The sequence below is a fragment of the Neoarius graeffei genome, chromosome 9 (genome assembly GCF_027579695.1).
Source record: "Neoarius graeffei isolate fNeoGra1 chromosome 9, fNeoGra1.pri, whole genome shotgun sequence".
Taxonomy (NCBI): domain Eukaryota; kingdom Metazoa; phylum Chordata; class Actinopteri; order Siluriformes; family Ariidae; genus Neoarius; species Neoarius graeffei.
Window position 1 is genome coordinate 91820064 of NC_083577.1, and position 20415 is coordinate 91840478.

The following is a 20415-nucleotide window of genomic DNA, read 5'->3' on the forward strand; positions in this document are numbered from 1 at the left end:
TAGAGAAAATCAAAGACTGCTTCACCTGGCCAGGGATGAACACCAAGATCAAGAACTTCTACCAGTATTGCCCCCAGTGCCAATGGACCATCCCACACCACTCTGCTCTTGCCCCACTAGTGTCGCTACTTATCATTATTGTTCCCTTTGAAAGAGTGAGCATGGATCTGGTGGGCCCCCTCCTGAAGTCCACCCAGGGTCATGAGTATATCCTTGTCATCATGGACTATGCAACCTGCTATCCCAAGGCAGTGCCCCTCTGCAAGGCCACCTCAAAGAACATTGCCCAGGAGCTTGTTCTGCTCTTCTCCCATGTGGGGCTCCCTAAAGACCTCCTCAATGACCAAGGTACACCTTTTGTCTCCAAACTCATGGCTGATGTGTGCTGGTTGTTGCAGCACATGACCTGGTTGACAGGCTGAGGAGGGATATGACTAAGGGCTACTGGTAAGTGGCCCTAATGCCCCAGGTCCACTCCAAAACTGCCTTCTTCACCACATCAGGCCAATGGCAGTACCAGGTTCTTGTCTTCACCCTCCATGGGGTGCCAGACTCCTTCCAACACCTCATGGACATTGTCCTCTGCCCCCACCGGAACTTTGCCACAGCCTATCTCAATTAAGTGATCATCCATTTGTCCACCTCAGCTGATCACCTGCCCCACCTCAAATCCATCCTGGGGGAGCTGAGGAAGGCTGAGTGAACCGCCAACCCCCAGAAGAACCATCTGGGACTGACTGAGGCACAGTACTAGGGCTACCATATTGGTCAAGGCCTGCTGAAGCCCCAGGCCAAGAAGATAGAGGCCATACAGTATTACCCCCAGCCCACCACCAAGTGACAGGTACATGCCCTTTTGGGGTTAGCAGTTATTACCATAGATTTGTGCCTAACTTCTCTTCTCTAGTCTCTCCCCTCTCAGATCTAACCAAGAAGGTGGAGCCAGACAAGGTCAAGTGGACCAGCCAGACAGAGCAGGCATTCCAGGCCCTGAAGAAGGCCCTCACAACCACCCCCGACCTCCGAAACCCAGCCTTTGATTGCCCAGATGGATGATTTCGAGATGGGCCGGGATGCTGTGCTGTCATAGGTCATATAGGGTGAAGAGCATCCCATGCTGTTTATCAGCCACAAGCTACTCCCAGCAGAAAGGAACTACATGGCTGTGGAGAGAGAAGCTCTCACCGTCAAGAAGGCAATAGCCAAGCTGAGGTATTATTCGGCCAGTCATCACTTCACGTTGGTCACCCACCATGCCCCCACTCCAGTAGATGGCAGCTGCCAAGAACATAAATTCTCATGTTACTTACTGGTTCTTGTCATTATAGGACTTCTCTTTCCAGATTTAATACAGAATAGGGACCCAGCATGGGAATGCCAAAAGCCTCTCCAGAAGCTACAGCCTTTGGGCTGAGCCTTGGAGGACAGTAGGCCCAGAGCTAAGGGGGGGATGTGATGGCCACTCCAGGAAACCACCATCAAAGCAGCACTCCACTCTTTGCCCAACTGCTCCTACAGTGCTGAAGAAACAGCAGCGCTTCAGCACTATTGTTTTGGACAGCCAGAAGCAGTGTGGCCAGGGGGCGGGACCCACTAATCACATATGCCTGGAACAACATAATCACCACCTTAATTCACCCTCCTCAAGGAGCCAGGGGAGTATAAAAAGGTGCTGGAGCTCTTAGTGGTTGTTTGATTCACAGATCCGTACTGTGGCTCATGTGCTTTCTCCCTTTCTATTATGTGGCAGAAAACCTTGCTGACAATGAGGAGGAAGATGAAGAGCTCGAGCCTGTTGCATGCTTCACTAGTGGCTGCCCCGATCTCCCTGCCTCTGGGAAGCCGACAACCTCTGGTGCAGTCAGCGGTGGCCAGCGACTTCACTCTAGGTTGGCTTAGGCTGCCTGCCCCCTGCATGGACTGCACCACTCTCACTCTACACTCCCCATTCACTTCCCCTACACTTACTGTATGTGGTATGGGATGTAGTTGGTGACTATACAAATAAACTGACTTGCCTTGACTGTAAGTGTGATGTTGACTGTATTAATGTTGAAGGACACACACACACACCTATGCCTAGAGGAAGTCTCAGGGAAAAAGCTGATGGAAATTTTATCTGTACGTTCACACATCCAGACTCCCAACTCCATTGTCTGACTGAGGCTTCATTACCCACAATTCTCTGGGCTTACCTCATCAGTCAGCAACACTCACGATCATAGCAAATCTGCAGTCATTAGTATGAGTCAAAACTGATATCTTTTAGAGAAAAATTATGGAAAATAATATTTTATAGGGGGATAGGCTCCAGCTTGCCTGCGACCCTGTAGAACAGGATAAAGCAGCTAGAGATAATGAGATGAGATGAGAATATTTAATAGGATCTTCACTATTGTCTCTGTGTGTATGCGTGTGTCTTTTTTTTAATCAGAGGATGCAATACAGCCTCAGCTGAACACATCAAAGCCTTCACACACTTTTAATCAACTTCAACATTCAGCCATGAGATGTTATCTGAGAGAGATAGACATGTGTATCTGATGGCCACTCCAGCTTTAGCTCACTCTGATAAGTCTCTCTCTCACGCATTGTGTTTATCAGCCATGTTTCCAGAGTCGTTAGCACAACCTAACTGAAGGAACTAAGTATGTGAGATGGAAATTAAACAGCAAGTTATAACTGTAAATTCTTCATTGTAATCACCACTTTGTTAATCTAAATATTAATGCCTTTACAGTTTTATTGATTTTTTTACTGTTCACTACTGGTGGTAATTCTGATAAGCTACTATACAAATACAAGTATATGTAAGTAAAGTTTGTTATAATGAAATAAGTACAGTATACCTTGTTCATAAGTGTATTTGGTACCAGAGCACATTGGGTCAAAGGTTAATTGGTGATTTTGTGATTGTGTCAGTTGTATCATAAGGGCTGCTGTTTGGAGAGGACATGGAAAAGACTTTGGGATGGCCTCAAAGATGTTCTGGCAAACCATTCAGCACCTCAGAAGGGGAAACAAGACCATACACAAACTCAGTTGAGGAACTGTGGGGAGTGCTGACCTTGACTGAGGGTACTGTTGAGTGACAGAAGGAGCACATTGAGGAACTTCTTACTAAGTGGACACACCCTCTGTTCTTTGTACACTTCTTATCACCCTGAGAACACCATCCTTAGAGTGAAGCATAGTCATGGTAGTGCCAGATTGAGAGTTCCCCTTGACCCCTTGGTTGTTTCTGACTTTACTCGTTCACTGAGTTGGTGGTCTCCTCAAGGCAGAGTCACAGTTGTGCCATATTCTTTACATTTTTTTAAATAATGGATTTAATGTTATTCTTCAGTATGTTTTTTTGGTATATTTTACATCCAAACCCTGATTATTATTATTATTATTATTATTATTATTATTATTATTATTATTATTGGTAATGTACAGTTCCCTCCACAATTATTGGCACCCCTTGTAAAGATTAGTCAAAAGGGTTTTTAAAAAATCCACCTTTTTGAAGTCGCTTTATCTGAGAAAAATCCAACCTTTAATTGAAATAAATTTATTCAGAGAAAAAAATCCCTCATCAAGAAATAATTATTTTCAACAAAAACACATGTGCCACTATTACTGGCACCCTTGGAAATTATAGTGAACACAATGTAACTGAACCATGTTTCCGACTTAAATTGTACATTTTTGAGTTGATCAAATGAATCATACTGTCATCAGTATGAAACTCTTACTTCAGCCCTTTCTTAGGATAAACTCTTTCAGTCTCTGGAACTGTGTTGAAAAAAGTAAGCTTTTTTTTTTTACTGTAATAGAGATTTCACTCTGTTTTTTCGTGTGCGCTCAGGTTGGTAAGTTGGAACATTTTATACCTAACTTGGCTGTGTTTACCACTAAGTTAGTAAAAAATAAGGGCTCAGGGGAATTTTAGCTCCTCCCTAGTGTGAGTGTGTGTTGGGATTGATGTGGGTTCTCATGCATTTACACCTGCCACAGTAAAGACCAACACTTCCGCTCTTTAAATCTCCTGATAGAGACAGGGTGTGAACTCTAAAGCACCTCAACATGCTCTGATCTCTAGCCTGACAGAACCTCAGTGGTTCACCACAAACACCAGCTCTTTAATGAGGCACTTCAAGAACTCAAACTGTACTAACATTTCTCAAATTAAGAGGTGAATTTACAACCCCAAACCAGTAAAAGTTGGGACAGTATGTTGAAATTGAAATTAAAACTGAAAACAATGATTTGTAAATAATCTTTGACCTGTATCGCACTCAAAACAACACAACAGCACATTATTCAATGTTTTACTCCGGAATTTCATTGTTGTTGTTGTTGTTTTCAAAATAAACATATTTCAATTTTGATTCTTGAAACACATTTAAAAAAAGAAGTTGTGACAGTAAAGAATTTGCCACTTTATAATGTTCCCTTTCCTTCTCCCAGCGCTTAAAAGCTGTTTATGGACTGAAGACTCCAAGTGATGAAGTGTTTCAGGTGTTATTTTTGTCCCGTTCTTCCTGTAAACAGGTCTTAAGGTGTGGAACAGTTCGGGGTCGTCACTGTCATATTTATCATTTGTAAATTCTCCACACATTCTCTATTGGGGACAGAGGGGACACGCCCTCTTCTTCCACAGCCACGCCTCTGTAATGTGAGCAGAATGTGGTTTTGTGTTGTCTTGTTGAAATCTCCCTGGAAAAGACGTCGTCTTGAAGGCAGCAGATGTTGCTCCAAAATCTCAGTGTACTTTTCTGCATTAATGCTCCATCACAGAAGTGTAAGTTACATTTGCCAAGGGCACTAACCCAACACCATACCATGACACACTCTGGCTTTTGGACTTGTTCCTGGTAATAGTCTGGATGGTCCTTTTCCTCTTTGTTCCAGAGCACACGGCGTCCATTTCTTCCAAAAAAGACCTGGACTACTGATTCATCTGACCACAATACCCATTCCCACTGTGTGATGGTCCATCTCAGATGCCTCCGAGCCCAGAGAAGTCAATGGTGCTTCTGGACACAGTTAACATAAGGCTTCCTTTTTGCACAATAAAGTTTTAACTGGGGTTTATGGATGTAACTCCATATTGTAGCTTGATAAAGGTTTGCCAAAGTAATCCCGAGCCCATGTGGTTCTATCAGCTATAGATGAATGATGGTTCTTGATGCAGTGCCGTCTGAAGGATTGGAGATCACGGGTGTTCAGATTAGGCTTGTGCCCTTGCCCTTTACACACTGAAACTCCTCCAGATTCCTTGAATTGTTTAATGATAATATGCACCATAGAGGGTGAAATATCTAAATTCCTTCCTATCTTTCTTTCATGAACATTGTTTTTAAACATTTCAATAATTTTCTCATCCATTTGTTGACAAATTGGAGATCTTTGGCCCAGCTTTACTCCTCAAAGACTCAGCCTTTCCTGGATACTGATTTTGTACCTGTTGATAAATGCCATTTTAATGTGTTGCAAGAATGAAATTTGAAGTAAATATTTATTTTGAAAAAACAGAAAAAATCATGAGATAAAACATCAAATTATATGCTGTTGTATTGTTTTGAGTGCAGTACAGGTCAAAGATTATTTATCAATCATTGTTTTCAGCTTTAATTTCAATTTCAACATATCATCCCAACTTTTACTGATTTGGGGTTGTATATCATGTGTACATAGAGTCTTGTCCCTCTATCAATGCATCCAAGAGCTAAAGCTGTAGATGAATGCAAACTTTCTAAAGCTTATTGTTATTAAAAAGGATCTTTTACTAATTGGTTCCAAATCAATAACCTCCGCCAACAGTAGTTTTAATCTGGTCTTTGATGGCACTGTAATTAAACCTTCACCCACTGTGCATAACCTCGGTGTGGTCTTTGACTTTGCCCTCACTTTTGAAAATCACATAAGCTCCCTGTCTAAGACTGCCTTTTTTTTTTAAACCTCCACAACATTGCATGTCTCTGCAGCCAGAGTCCTCACCCACACTAAATGCTCAGCACACATCAGCCCTATCCTCCAGAACCTCCACTGGCTCCCTGTTCTACATCGCATTCAGTATAAAATTATTCTGTTCATATTTAAAGCACTTCATGGCTATGCTCCTCAATATCTAATGGAATTATTTCAACCCTACTCTCCCATTCACAGTCTCAGATATTCATCCTCTGGTCTGTTGTTTGTCCTCAAATTTAAATTATCCACCATGGGTTCCAGAGCATTTAAGGTCGCAGCCCCCAAGCTGTGGAATTCTTTCCCTCAGTGTATTTGGGATTGTATATCTCTTCCCAAATTCAAGACACAGCTTAAATCTTATCCCTGCTTTGCTGATCACTGATTGTACATTCTTTTTCCACGCTTTGAGCTCATCTGCTGTCTTTATGCCCATGTTATTTGTGATTTTGTTGTGTTGATTTTCTCTCTGTCTCCTATCTGTAATTACTTAATTTGGTTGAATGGTCGTGATCCTGATTTGTTTTGGGGTTTTGTGTGAGTGAGGTTTTTTTTTTCCATTACTCTGTAAAGCATCCTTGGGTTAGTGAAAAGTACTATATAAATTCAACTTGTTATATACACTGCCTGGCCAAAAAAATATTTATTTGGACCCCTTTTAGCTTCCATCACAGAGTACATTTGCCAATGCATTGTTTCAACAACCTTATACAAAGTCAAAACATTTATTTCTATCCAGATTTACATTAATTTTTCATCAAGATCTTGTCTTGATGACAGGAGAGTCAAACCACTTTATAAAGTCTTCTCCGGCATCCCAAATACTTTCAGTGGGGTTAATGTTAGGACTCTGTGGTGTCCAATTCATGTGTGAAAAGATGTAATAACCTGGTCATTCAGTACATTCAGGTCATCAGCTGACATCATTTTATTACCCCATAACTTTGCTGAGTCTTGGCCTGACCAACTGAATCAACCCCAGATCATCACACTGCCTCCAGAGGCTCGTACAGTGGACACTATGCATGATGGTTGCATCGTTTCATGAGCTTCCCTTCTCACCCTGACACACCCATCACTCAGGAATGGGGTCAATCTGGACTTATCAAACCACATGATGTTTTTCTGTTGCACCAGAGTCCAATCTGTTCCCTACCAAACTGAAACTTTTTCTTCCAATTAGTTTCACTAACAAGTGGTTTTCTTATGGCCACACAGCTGTTTAGTCCCAATTCTGTGAGTTCTTATTATGTGCATGTGGAAATGATCTCATCTCATCTCATCTCATTATCTGTAGCCGCTTTATCCTTCTACAGGGTCGCAGGCAAGCTGGAGCCTATCCCAGCTGACTATGGGCGAAAGGCGGGGTACACCCTGGACAAGTCGCCAGGTCATCACAGGGCTGACACATAGACACAGACAACCATTCACACTCACATTCACACCTACGGTCAATTTAGAGTCACCAGTTAACCTAACCTGCATGTCTTTGGACTGTGGGGGAAACCGGAGCACCCGGAGGAAACCCACGCGGACACGGGGAGAACATGCAAACTCCACACAGAAAGGCCCTCGCCGGCCCCGGGGCTCGAACCCAGGACCTTCTTGCTGTGAGGCGACAGCGCTAACCACTACACCACCGTGCCGCCCGGAAATGATCTTACTTTCACTATTAAAATAGCTGTGAATTATGCTATTAATTTCTTATTATTCAACTTCACCAAGCAAAGTAAATGAAGAACATACACACACAGTCACTGGGGCCAGAAGTATTTGCACAGTGACACAGTTTTCATAATTTTGCCTCTGTACACCCACAACAGAAGTGTAGACTCTCAGCTTTAATTTGAGGCATTTAGCAAAAATATTGTATTAACCATTTATAAATTATAGCCATTTTTTACACACAGCCATTTTGTACTCAATAACCACCTGAAGTCTGGAACCCATGGACATCACCAAATGCTGAGCTTCCTCCCTTGAGATGCTTTGCCAGGCTTTTATTGCAGATGTCTTTAATTGCTGACTGTTTATGACTCTTTCTGCATACATACATCATGTATACCACATATCCGTTGGGGTAGACTTTGACAATGATAGGCCTACCACCTCAAGAGTGTTCTTGACTTGGCTAAATGTTGTGGAGGTTTTTTTTCTTCATCAAGAAATCATGTGATACAGCTGTCATTGATTGGCTGCATGAATTGACAGTTCTGGGCTCATTACAGTTAGCCCACAGCCTCACTTCATAACATTCTGTGTGTTTTTATTACGATGGCCAGTGGTGCTGTTGCACTCAGGTTTAAAACAAAAAAGTACAACAAAATACTCTTTAAAATGTTTGTTAACCCCAAATAATGTGATGTAGATGACAAAATTAAAACCTAATATATACAGTATCTTGCAAAAGTATTCATCCCCCTTGGTGTTTGTCCTGTTTTGTTGCATTACAAGCTGGAATTAAAATTGATGGGGGTTTATTGAATTACACAACATGCCTACCACTTTAAAGGTGATTTTTTTTTTATTTTGATATAAACAATAATTAGCCCCTTCAATGCCCTTGGACGAATCATGTACATCATGAAATCTTTTACCTCTGTGCTTATGATCATAAACACCTCCTTTTATGTACCTTACATGGCACATTACTTTTACTTCACAGTGGCACATACTGCGAGTTATGTGCCGTGAGTACGGTAATTCATGTTTATGAACAGGTTCTCATTGACAAGACCCGTTGTCTTGAGGGTTTTTTTTTAAATGTTTTTGGAGTTGTTTTTGATTACTAAAGTTATTTTTACTCTACAACAGTGTTTTTTGTGATTTTTATATACAAATATTAAAAATATAAAGTTTGAACAAGTTAGAGAAAGATTATCAAAATATCCCAATTTTGACCTATTTTTGTCCTATATGCCTGACACATTGCAATTAATTATGGGTGGCAGCCAAGGGGTTAAGATAAAAAAAAAAAACAGAAATCTGGAGTGTGCCTAGGTATTCAACCCCCCCCCAAACTCAATACTTTGTAGAGCCACCTTTTGCTGCAATTACAGCTGCAAGTCTCTTGAAATCTAGCCACTGGGATTTTTGCCCATTCCTCAAGGCAAAACTGCTCCAACTCCTTCAACTTAGATGGGTTGCGTTGGTGTACAGCAATCTTAAAGTTCTGCCACAGATTCTCAATTGGATTGAGGTCTGGGCTTTGATTAGGCCATTCCAAGACATTTAAATGAGCAGTATGTTTAGGGTCATTGTCCTGCTGGAACGTGAACCTTCGTCCCAGTCTCAAACCTCTGGCCAACTCAAACAGGTTTTCCTCCAGAATTGCCCTGTATTTAGTGCCATCCATCTTTCCTTCAGTCCTGACCAGCTTTCCTGTCCCTGCAGATGAAAAACATCCCCACAGCATGATGCTGCCACCACCATGCTTCACTGTAGGGATGGTGTTCTCAGAGTGTTGGGTTTGCACCACACATGGCGTTTCCCATGATGGCCAAAAAGATTAATTTTAGTCTCATTTGACCAGAGAATCTTCTTCCATGTGTTTGGGGAGTCTGCCACATGCTGTTGGGCAAATTCCAAATGTGTTTTCTTCAGCAATGGCTTTTTTTTTCTGGCCACTCTTGCATAAAGTCCCACTCTGTGGAGTGTATGGCTTAAAGAGGTCCTGTGGACAGATACTCTCATCTCCGCTGTGGATCTTTGCAGCACCTTCAGTGTTCTCTTTGGTGTCTTTGTTGCATCTCTGATTAATGCCCTCCTTGCCCAGTCTGTGAGTTTTGGTGGGCGGGGCCTTCTCTTGTCAGGTTTGTAGTGGTGCCATATTCTTTCCATTTTGCTATAATGGATTTAATGGAGCTCTGTGGGATATTCAAAGTTTGGGATATTTTTTATAACCCAACCCTGATCTATACTTCTCCACAACTTTGTCTCTGACCTGTTTGGAGGCTCCTTGGTTTTCATGTTGCTTGCTTAGTCGTGTTGCAGAGTCAGGGTCCTTCCAGAACAGATTGATTTATACAGACATCATGTGACAGATCATGTGACACTTTGATTGCACACAGGTGGATCTTACTCAACTAATTATGTGACTTATGAAGTGAATTGGTTGGACCAGCTCTTATTTAGGGGTTTCATATGAAAGGTGGTGAATACTTATGCACACTCCAGATTTCTGTTTTTTCATCTCAATTATTGTTTGTGACACAATAAAAAAAATTTTAATTCCAGCTTGTAATGCAACAAAACAGGACAAATACCGGGGGGGGGGGGGGGGGGGGGGATACTTTTGCAAGACACTGTAGACTGATACACAGTCCCCTCCAAAAGTATTGGAAAAGCAAGGCCAATTCTGTTGTTGTTGTTGTTGTTTGCTATACACTGAAGACTTTTGTGTTTGAGATCAAAATCAAAATAGATCAGAATTTCAGCTTTCATTTCCTGATATTTACATCTAGATGTGTTCAACAACTTGGTACCTTTGGTGGTCGACCACCCAATTTTTTCGTGAACAAAATAGGCTCAGATGGTCTTAAAGTAAATTGAAGTAATTAACACTTAATATTACTTTAATATTACTGCTTATCCCTTTCTTGCAATAACTGCATCAGGCTGGGAATCCACTGACATCAGCAAACTGTTGAATGGCACCTTTTTTTTTTTTAAAACATCTATTTTTCAAGTGATCAAAATTATTGGAACACACGACTGACAGGTGTTTCTTGTTGCCCAGATGTGCCCTGTTAGATTTATTGATTAAAAAATTGATAACTTTGAATGTCTACTCTTGGTCTGAGCCCTGGGTTTTTAATAAGTGAATCAGTTTCAGTGAAAACCTGAAGCCTTTTACAGAGACCTCAATGCACCAGATCATGTGGCTTTTGTGTGTGTGTGTGTTTTGTCTCTGCTATCTGAGCATCAAACATGCTTTTGAGAGCACATACACAAACACACACAGGGTGCACGTACAGACATGTTGAGCAGAAACTCTGAGGGGATTGTAAAGAGCCAAAGAGAACACACACACAAGCATTCTAGGAATAAAACAAACACAGGAAATTACACTAATCAACACACATTAATCATTAAATGCACACATTTAATAAAAAAGTTTATAATACAGTAATAATATAGAGGAAGAACTCAACCCTTTTATTATATCATAATCTAACTAGTCCTGTTATTATATTGTCTTTGTCCTGTTAATTTTGATACAGGTATTTGTTTACTCGTATTTTGCACTAAGTACTTTTGTACAGTATTATCTTTTTATATTCATAATATTATCATATTTATTTATATTTATTTATACTACTCATGTTATTTGTTATCAATGTACAGTATATATACCATATTTTTCTTTATATTAATTTTACATTCTATATTTTCCCTTCATTTTGTCACTTGATGTTATGGACCACAATGGAAATAAGTGTTTTCACTTTCTTGTGTCATCCATGTATTTTTAATGTATTAACAATTGTTTATATGTATTTACACTGAATTTATGAAATAAAATCAACCAATCAATCAATCAATCAATCAATCAATCAATCAATCAATCAATCAATCAATACACCAACTACTTGCCATACTGGCTAGTTAATGAATTCAAACTTACTTATACTAAACTATTTATATTAAAACAGACCATAAAATCAACATACCACTGTATGTACAGTGCCCTCCACAACCCCCCCCCCCCCCCCCCATAAACATTAGTAAAAAAGTTTAGAAAAAAATCCACCATTTGGTGAAGTCGCTTCATTTCACACTGAAAAAAAATGAGAAAAATCCATCCTTTAATTGACATAAATTTATCCAGCGAAAAACAAATCCCTCATCAAGAAATAATTATTTTCACCAAAAACATGTGTCACTATCTTTTTCTATACCATTGTACACTTACTGGCCACTTTATTAGGAACACCCCTACATCCCCCTGCTGTTCTCTGCAGTTCTGTAATCAGCCGATCCCTCGACAGCAGCACGATGCATAAAATCATGCAGATACAAATCAGGAGCTTCAGTTAATGTTCACAATGTTCAAACATCAGAACGGGAAACATTGTGATCTCACAGTGTGACTTTCTCTCACTGTGGTCTGGGTGTTGGTTTGATCCAGATGGACTGGTTTGAGTATTTCAGAAGCTGCTGATCTCCTGGGGTTTTCACACACAACAGTCTCTAGAGTTTACACAGAATGGTGCAGAAAACAAAAAACACTGAGTGAGTGAGCGACAGTTCTGTGGGTGGAAACAAACGCCTTGTTGATAAGAGAGGGTCAGAGGGGAATGGACAGATTGGTTTGAGCTTGTTTGCCAGGAAGGATATAGTAACTCATATAATCACTCTTTACAACCGTGGTGAGCAGAAAAGCATCTCAGCATGCAACAGCAGAAGAACACATTGGGTTCCACTCCTGCAGCCAAGAACAGGGATCTTAGAACCAACAACACGTTCCTATTAAAGTGACTGGTGGGTGTATTGAGGTATTTCACTCACGTGACCAAGTCATGTGATGCTGCCATTTTGGATGGCACGGCTCGAATCAGTTTGAATGCGAGGAAGGCGACAAACGAAAAACATAAAAGAAAAAGGAGCGAGATGCAGAAAACACCTTCACTATCCAGCGACGTAGGGCATTTACAGGGCGAGCAGAGGGAGAGGCATTTGCAAAAATTGAGGTTAGCAGGCTTAGAGAATGACATTTACCTGCTTCCACCAGGATTGTTCACTGACAGCTAAGATTTGTTCACATTTTCATTTACTTTCGGTCCTCAGGATAAACAAAATGTTATTAAATGTCATTGAAATAACTTCTTAGTCTGTTGAGACATGGCCCGTTATAAGTTTTTCCTTTACTGTATTTACTAGTTTACTGAGCGCGCTCCGGGGCTGGCTGGCCGGCTAGCTAGCGCTCCGGGGCTGGCTGGCCGGCTAGCTAGCGCTCCGGGGCTCGCTGGCTCAGTAAACTAGTAAATCCAGTAAAGGAAAAACTTGAGACTGAAAGGTTTTAACAGTCATCCAAATGACTGAACGTAAACATTGCTACAGTAACATACTAGCTACTGTTGTTGACATTAGCTAGCTTGCCGTCCAAAATGGCGGACACCGGGGCGTCACGTGACCCTGTGACGTCAGGTGAAATACCTCAATACTCTAGTCTAACCAAAGATAGTGTGATGTAAACACCAACTGGAAACCAAAAACTGGTAAAAGTAATTGATGCACTCTGAATCATGGGAAAAAAATCACTGATCAGGAATAAAGTGGATTTCATGCTATGTTTCACCAATCACCAGCTTCTTTGGCTTCACCTTGGTAGTGCAAAATTCATTGTTGCCACCTTACTGACTTTTCTGCACACACACCCCACCCCAACTAACAATAAATTTAGTGACTTTTTTGGAAAAACCTTTGCTATTTTCCATACAAGAGAGTCACCAGTACTCACCATATGTATTTATTCATTTGTTTGTTTTTGTATCTGATGCCATGTACACACGTAGCCGGGTATTTTTAAAACCGAACATTCCCCCCCCCCCCCCCCCCCCACCCCCCGTTTATAAAAATGTTTTATCCACACCACCTCGTCTTCGAAAAAAATCCCTTCCACACATAACCAAACATCTGCGTTTTCAATCACATTTATAAGCATTCCAAACCTGTAGATGGCGTTATTTCCCCAAATCCTACCCCCTAATCACATCGCCTGTGCTCTTGGAGCAGTAGTTGGGCTTCTAAAATTAAACATGTAAATAGCACCTGCACAATAATTAACGTTTTCAAGGCACTACTCCGATCCATTACTCTTTAGCTAGCCGCACACTACGCCGATTTTCAGCGTACCGAGCCAACTGAAGTCGCAAGTCAGGCGTAAAGACTAGTTTTCGATGGTACAGACTCATCTCACAGCCAATTTGAAAAACTAATCGGGAGCCAGACTGATCAGCAAGAGTCGCTAGCAATAGCCAATCATATCTTTCGCATATAACACGTGACATCATTAAACACAATTTCTAGTGCGAGAAATACGTGTTGGTAGCACCTAATGCAGGTATATACTGTAATTCCATAGACTGAAGCTTTATCCATAGACACAGTGGGCTGGAAAGCCACTCTGCTCAAGTTGTGTGGCTGAATTCCAAATCGCTTTAACTCCCCTATATAAGTGCACTATTTAAGGTTGGAAATAATAGCTCATGCAGCCTAGATAGTGCGCTACATATTCCATGTTGTGTCATTTGTAATTCAGCCTGTAGCATCTTCAAGTGTTGGATTTAACAGTAACTATATCCAATAGCCAATCACAAAGCTATTAAGTTGTCACGTGTCGCTTCAATCGCGACTGCACTTGTCAACAGTCGGGGGATATGTGCGTGCCCTTTCGGGAGTCGGCTCTGAAATGGGTCGGTTCGGTACCGTGTGGATCGCCGTGGTGTGCGGCTAGCTTAAGTCCATGCTTAATCTGGCTTCTGCAGTAAACAAAGGTCGCACGTTTGACGTCAGGGCAGATTTGTTGTCATTTTTTTGGCGCAGATTGTGACGTTCTAAAATGCAAAACTCCGGTTATCTCTGTCTACACGAAAAGGCATACACGGAGTTTTCAAAAATCTTCACTTTGCCCGGAGTTTTTTTAAATATTCGTTTTTGATGTGTTTTCATGTGGATGACAGGCCAAAACGTAGAAAAATATCTTCGATTTAGCAGATACCCGGCTACGTGTGGACGGGGTCTGAAGGATGACATGGTTTATCCACTTGGGTACACATTAGGCCTAATCGTCCCTGACTGAAAACAGAACATTCTCCTTGTGGTTTGTTACAGGCAGAGGGTGTGCGCTGTATAAGAACAGGAAAATGTCCTGTCACTTTGAATATTCTCTCTGAGTAATTATTTTACTTGTAAATACAGGTGAAATCACAGTACAGCCATTGCCTTTAAATTGTGTGCATGGTGATTTTGTTATAATGTCAGGGTTATAAAATCAGAACTTTAGCAAACTTTAGTTTGAAAATGGCTTGGAAGTAACTGCTGGTTAAAATGTACGGTAGTCTTAATGGGCTGTGTTTCAGTCACTATTTCATCATCCGTCCATTATCTGACAACAGAAACAGAAAAAATGTCAATGAGAACAGCTTTATTGGGAATTTGTCGTCAGCATCCGTCCATCTCGAGAGACAATGGTGCAGCACTAGCATATTCTAGAGCGGCTGAATAGGCCAACTCTAGAGTGACAGTCCTTCCCACAGCGGCTGCATATGAAGCCTGATGCTTCTCTGGGAGCAGCCGCTCTAGCTTTCCTCTTCACTCGTTTCACAGCGAGTTGGATGTTCTTGTCACGCTCAGCCTTTTGCATGCTGTTTTTGACTGCGGCCCTCCAGGCTTGACGCAAGTCTGCTGTGTTTTCCCAGTTATTTGTATCGATTCCTGCCAGCTTCAAGTCTCTCTTTCACACATCTTTGAAGCAGAGGTGCAGTCTTCGAACTAGATGTGATCCTTCACGCAATTCCCCATATAGAACATCCTTTGGAATGTGCCCTGAGTCCATACAGTGCACGTGACCTAGCCACCTGAGGCGCCTCTGGCTAAGTAGGGTGTACAGGCTTGGAATGCCAGCACATTGGAGGACTTCTGTGTTAGTGAGATTGTCCTGCCACAAAATGTTCTGGATACGTCTAAGGTAGCAGAGGTGGAAACTGTTCAGCCTTTTTTCCTGCCTAGCATACATTGTCCAGGACTCACTACCATATAGGAGAGTATTGAGTACATAGGCTTGGTACACATGCAGTTTGGCATTTGCGGTCAGCTGAGTGTTGTACCAAACTCTCTTGTTCAGTCTTGCCATAACCCCTGCGGCTTTGGTGATTCTCATGCTTACTTCATCATTTAGGGAAAGGGAGCTGGAAATAGTTGACTCCAGATAGGTGAAGTTGTCAACTACTTCCATATGGCTGTTACCAATAGTGATGGCAGAGGGAGGATCAGCATCCTGGGCCAAGATATTAGTCTTCTTGACACTTATGGTCAGGCCAAACTCCTTACAGGTATTTGGAATTCAGCTGTATTAAAATACAGTATATGTGAGAAGAAAGTGTAGGAGAGAAGCAAACAGGTGCAAAGGGCTGAGACCATCTGACACAAGGCAGAATGCAAATATGATACGATGACATCACCAAATATGCTAATTAGCGTATGACACCATCTAGTGACAATTAGCTACTTTCCATTCAAAGTAGTTGGCAACACTAGCAAGGTGAGCTTTCACCAGCTTTGAACTTGACATCAGTCACGATTTGACTTTGGTGAGGTAAATGAGCCTCTGAAGTTTAGTTCCAAGGCACATATTGCAGCTCATAGTTTCAATCTAATTCATGAATGATTTAGGCTATAATAGGTAGGCTAAATAATTCCCAGAGCCATAATGAATGAATGGATTCAATTCTGTCCCCCCAATGTCACACTCTTTCCTACACCACTGCATGCACCTGCATAACTTTAATTTGTTTTTGCTTTTCTTCCACTACTTCTCTTTTTTCTTTTGTCCATTCTGAAGGGGCAATATTTGACATTTTCATCAACCAAATAAAGAAATACAGCAAGATATTCCCCTCCTAGTCCCTGGATGTAAGAAACATTTCACTCCTACAGAATCAGCCTATGTGCAGCTGAGAGAAAGTGGAGAAAATCCAGTGCCCCTGCTGTCCTGTCCCACTACCAGTCCCTCCTTGCAGAGTTCACAGCCTCACTCAAATTGGCCAAGATCAAGTTTTATCACTCCAAAATTCATACCTCCATCTCTAACCCTTGTCAACTGTTTTCTGCTTTCTCTTCTCTCCTCAACTCTCCACCAACTGCACCTCAGTCCTGCATCACTGCAGAGGACTTTGCAGTCTTTTTTGAGGAAAAGATCATAGCCATCCACAACTCCTTTACTGTGCCCCTTGCTCTCTGCTTTTTCCCCTCTTTAAACCTCAGATATCTCTCGGCTCCTGCTCTCTTACTGTTCGACCACCTGTGCCCTTGACCCTATCCCCTCATCTCTCCTCCTGACCATCATTCCTGACATCCTCCCATTATCACCTTGGCAACTCTTCGTTGTCCTCTAAATACTTTCCCTCCAGCTTGAAATGGGCCCACATCACTCCTCTGCTAAAAAAGCCCATCCAAGACCCCTCTGTCATCCAGAACTACCACTCCATTTCTCTTCTCCCTTTCCTGTCAAAGACGCTTAAATGTGCTGTTGCTAACCAACTCTTCTCTTTTCTCTCACAGAACAACCTCGTGGATCCTAACCAGTCCTTTTTCTGAGCCAGACACTCAACTGAGACTGTGCTTCTCTCCGTCAGTGAGGCACTTCATGCAGCACATGCTGCCTCCCTCTCCTTGGTCCTGATTCTCCTTGATCTTTCTGCTGCATTTGACACTGTTGATCACCCCATCTTCCTGTCATCCTTATCAGCTCTGGGGATCTGCAGGATAGCCCTAGACTGGTTCAAGTCCTACCTCTCTGGTCACTCCTTCAAGGTTGCCTGGTCTGGTACTGTATCAGCACAATGCCCACTAACCACTGGTGTCCCTCAAGGTTCAATCCTTGGTCCACTTCTCTTCTCCCTCTACACCCAGGCTCTTGGCCCGATTATCTATGCTCATCATCTATCTTACCACTGCTATGCTGATGACATTCAACTGTTTCTCTCTTTTCCTCCTTCTGACACACAGATATTTGCTTGCATCTCTGTTTGCCTGCGTGACATCCAGAGCTGGATGGACAACCATCACCTGAAGCTCAACCCAGGCAAGACAGAGGTGATCTACATTGACTCCATCCTCTCCACCCCTGGACATTGTCATCTCCCTGGGGGACATTTCTAGGTCTCCTTCCACCACTGTGAAGAACCTAGGGGTCGTGTTCGATGACAAACTCTCCTCCTCAGCAAATATCACTGCAGTGACCCAGACATGTAAATTCCTCCTCTATAACATCTGAAGGATCTGCCCTTTTCTCACCACCTACTCTACTCAGCTCCTGATCCAAGCACTGATCCTCTCCCACTTGGACTACCGCAACTCTCTCCTTGCTGGCATTCCAGCTTCTGCCATCGGACCCCTGCAGCTCATCCAGAACACTGCAGCATGCCTGGTCTACTACCTCCCTCGTTCTTCCCATGTCACCCCTCTGCTTGCCAACCTGCACTGGCTACCTATTGCAGCTTGCATCAAATTTAAGACATTGGTGCTAGCTTGGGCGGCATGGTGGTGTCGCTGTCGCCTCACAGCAAGAAGGTCTGGGTTTGAGCCCTGTGGCCGACAAGGGCCTTTCTGTGCAGAGTTTGCATGTTCTCCCCGTGTCCACGTGGGTTTCCTCCGGGTGCTCCGGTTCCCCCACAGTCCAAAGACATGCAGGTTAGGTTAACTGGTGACTCTAAATTGACCATAGGTGTGAATGTGAGTGTGAATGGTTGTCTGTGTATCAGCCCTGCGATGACCTGGCGACTTGTCCAGGGTGTACCCCGCCTTTTGCCCGTAGTCAGCTGGGATAGGCTCCAGCTTGCCTGCAACCCTGTAGAACAAGATAAAGTGGCTAGAGATAATGAGATGAGATGAGATGAGATGAGATGAGATGAGATGAGATGAGATGAGATGAGATGAGATGAGATGAGATGAGATGAGATGAGATGAGATGAGATGAGATGATGCTAGCTTACCAGGCTCTCAAGGGGTTAGGGCCAGCATACCTCTGGAGTCTGATCTGCCCCTACATACCAGCCAGATCCTTATGCTCCACCCCTACTGGTCACCTGGCCCCTCCTCCTCATCTTCACTCCTCCACAGCCCACTCAAGACTGCTGTCTGTCCTGGTTCCCCGTTGGTGAAATGATCTTCCCATTGAGGTCAGAACTGCCGACTCCCTGACCACCTTCAAGCACAGACTGAAGACTCACCTCTTCAGGCTGCACCTCTCCCTTTCTTCCCTGCCCACTGTGTAACTGCATTTCGGTCTAGACCAACCCAGGTTGTGTACTGTCTAGCCTGGGGTTAGCCGTTTGAGTTCTCAATTTAGTTGTACTTTATATGATTGGTTTCTTTTCTTGGCTCTTTGAGTATTGGTACATTGACAGCACATTACACTAGGTATTGCTGTCACTTGTGCAGTTGGCACTAGAACTTTCTTGTATAGAAGTTCAGCACTTTGTGTACCTGACTTTTGCACTCATTGTATGTCACTCTGGATAAGAGCATCTGCTAAATGCCATGTAATGTAATGTAAGGTTTCTACTCTCACATTTCTAGTATTGGGTATTTTTATGATCTATACATGCTATGTTCATGGTTTGTCCATTTAAGTGATTTGACACACCTTTATTATTTTCCCAGAACAGAAATCAGCTTTTACTCTGTGATTATCTCCCATTTTAAAGTCATCAGGTGTAGCAGCTCTGACGTAAATACATAAACAAACATAAACATCCCATCTTTAGTTTCTAAAAATGAACTAGCACCTGCATTCATCCACATTTTCAACACCTCCTGACAGTTATGCAGAGTCACTGTCTGCTTCAAATTATCCAATATTGTGCCCATCTCCAAAAATGACAAGCTAACAGGACTGAAAGATTTTAGACCGGTTGCTGTAATATTATTCCTTATGAAGTCCCACCTGACATCCATTACATACTTGCTCTTTAACCTGCTACAGTTTGCCTATAGGGCAAACCACTCAGTTAAGGAAGCAGAGGACCTGGACTCTCCTAACACCTTTGTAATGATCTTGTTTGTGGATTTTAGCTTTGCTTTCAACAGTCAGTGCGTTTACATGCACATAGAGAAAATCGAATTTCCGCCATTGCTCGACTGAAATCGAAGTTCTAAATGCCATGGAAACACCTTAGCTCGGCTGAAATCGAACCGAACTTGATTTCTCATAATCGAGCTACATGACCTAGATTATGCGATTGTAGCCGAACTACTTAGTGCATGTAAACCCTATCGAGCTACGGAGTCGAGCTACTTACTTCAGCACTGCCCCTTCCGGAAGTGACGAGTGACGAGACCACAAGCGGGAAACACAACAGCCTCGGTCGGCATGACAACAGCATGAATCTTTTCTTTTTGTGGCATTGTTTGCACTGTTAAAATTTAGCTCACTTACTGTATCGCCAAATACATCTGTACAGCTGTTGCATAGCTGTGAATTGTGTACATAAACAAGTCACTGTATTTGTGTGTGTGTGTATAAATATATATATATATATATATATATGTATGTATGTATGGGTGGCACGGTGGTGTAGTGGTTAGCGCTGTCGCCTCACAGCAAGAAGGTCCTGGGTTTGAGCCCCGTGGCCGGCGAGGGCCTTTCTGTGCGGAGTTTGCATGTTCTCCCCGTGTCCGCGTGGGTTTCCTCCGGGTGCTCCGGTTTCCCCCACAGTCCAAAGACATGCAGGT

At 42.5% G+C, this 20415-nt stretch overlaps 1 pseudogene; it reads left to right on the plus strand.

Annotated features, from left to right (window-relative positions):
* The first annotated feature begins 1159 nt into the window (after window positions 1-1159).
* On the plus strand, window positions 1160-18920 carry LOC132892217 (uncharacterized; annotated as a pseudogene).
* The last annotated feature ends 1495 nt before the right edge of the window (window positions 18921-20415 follow it).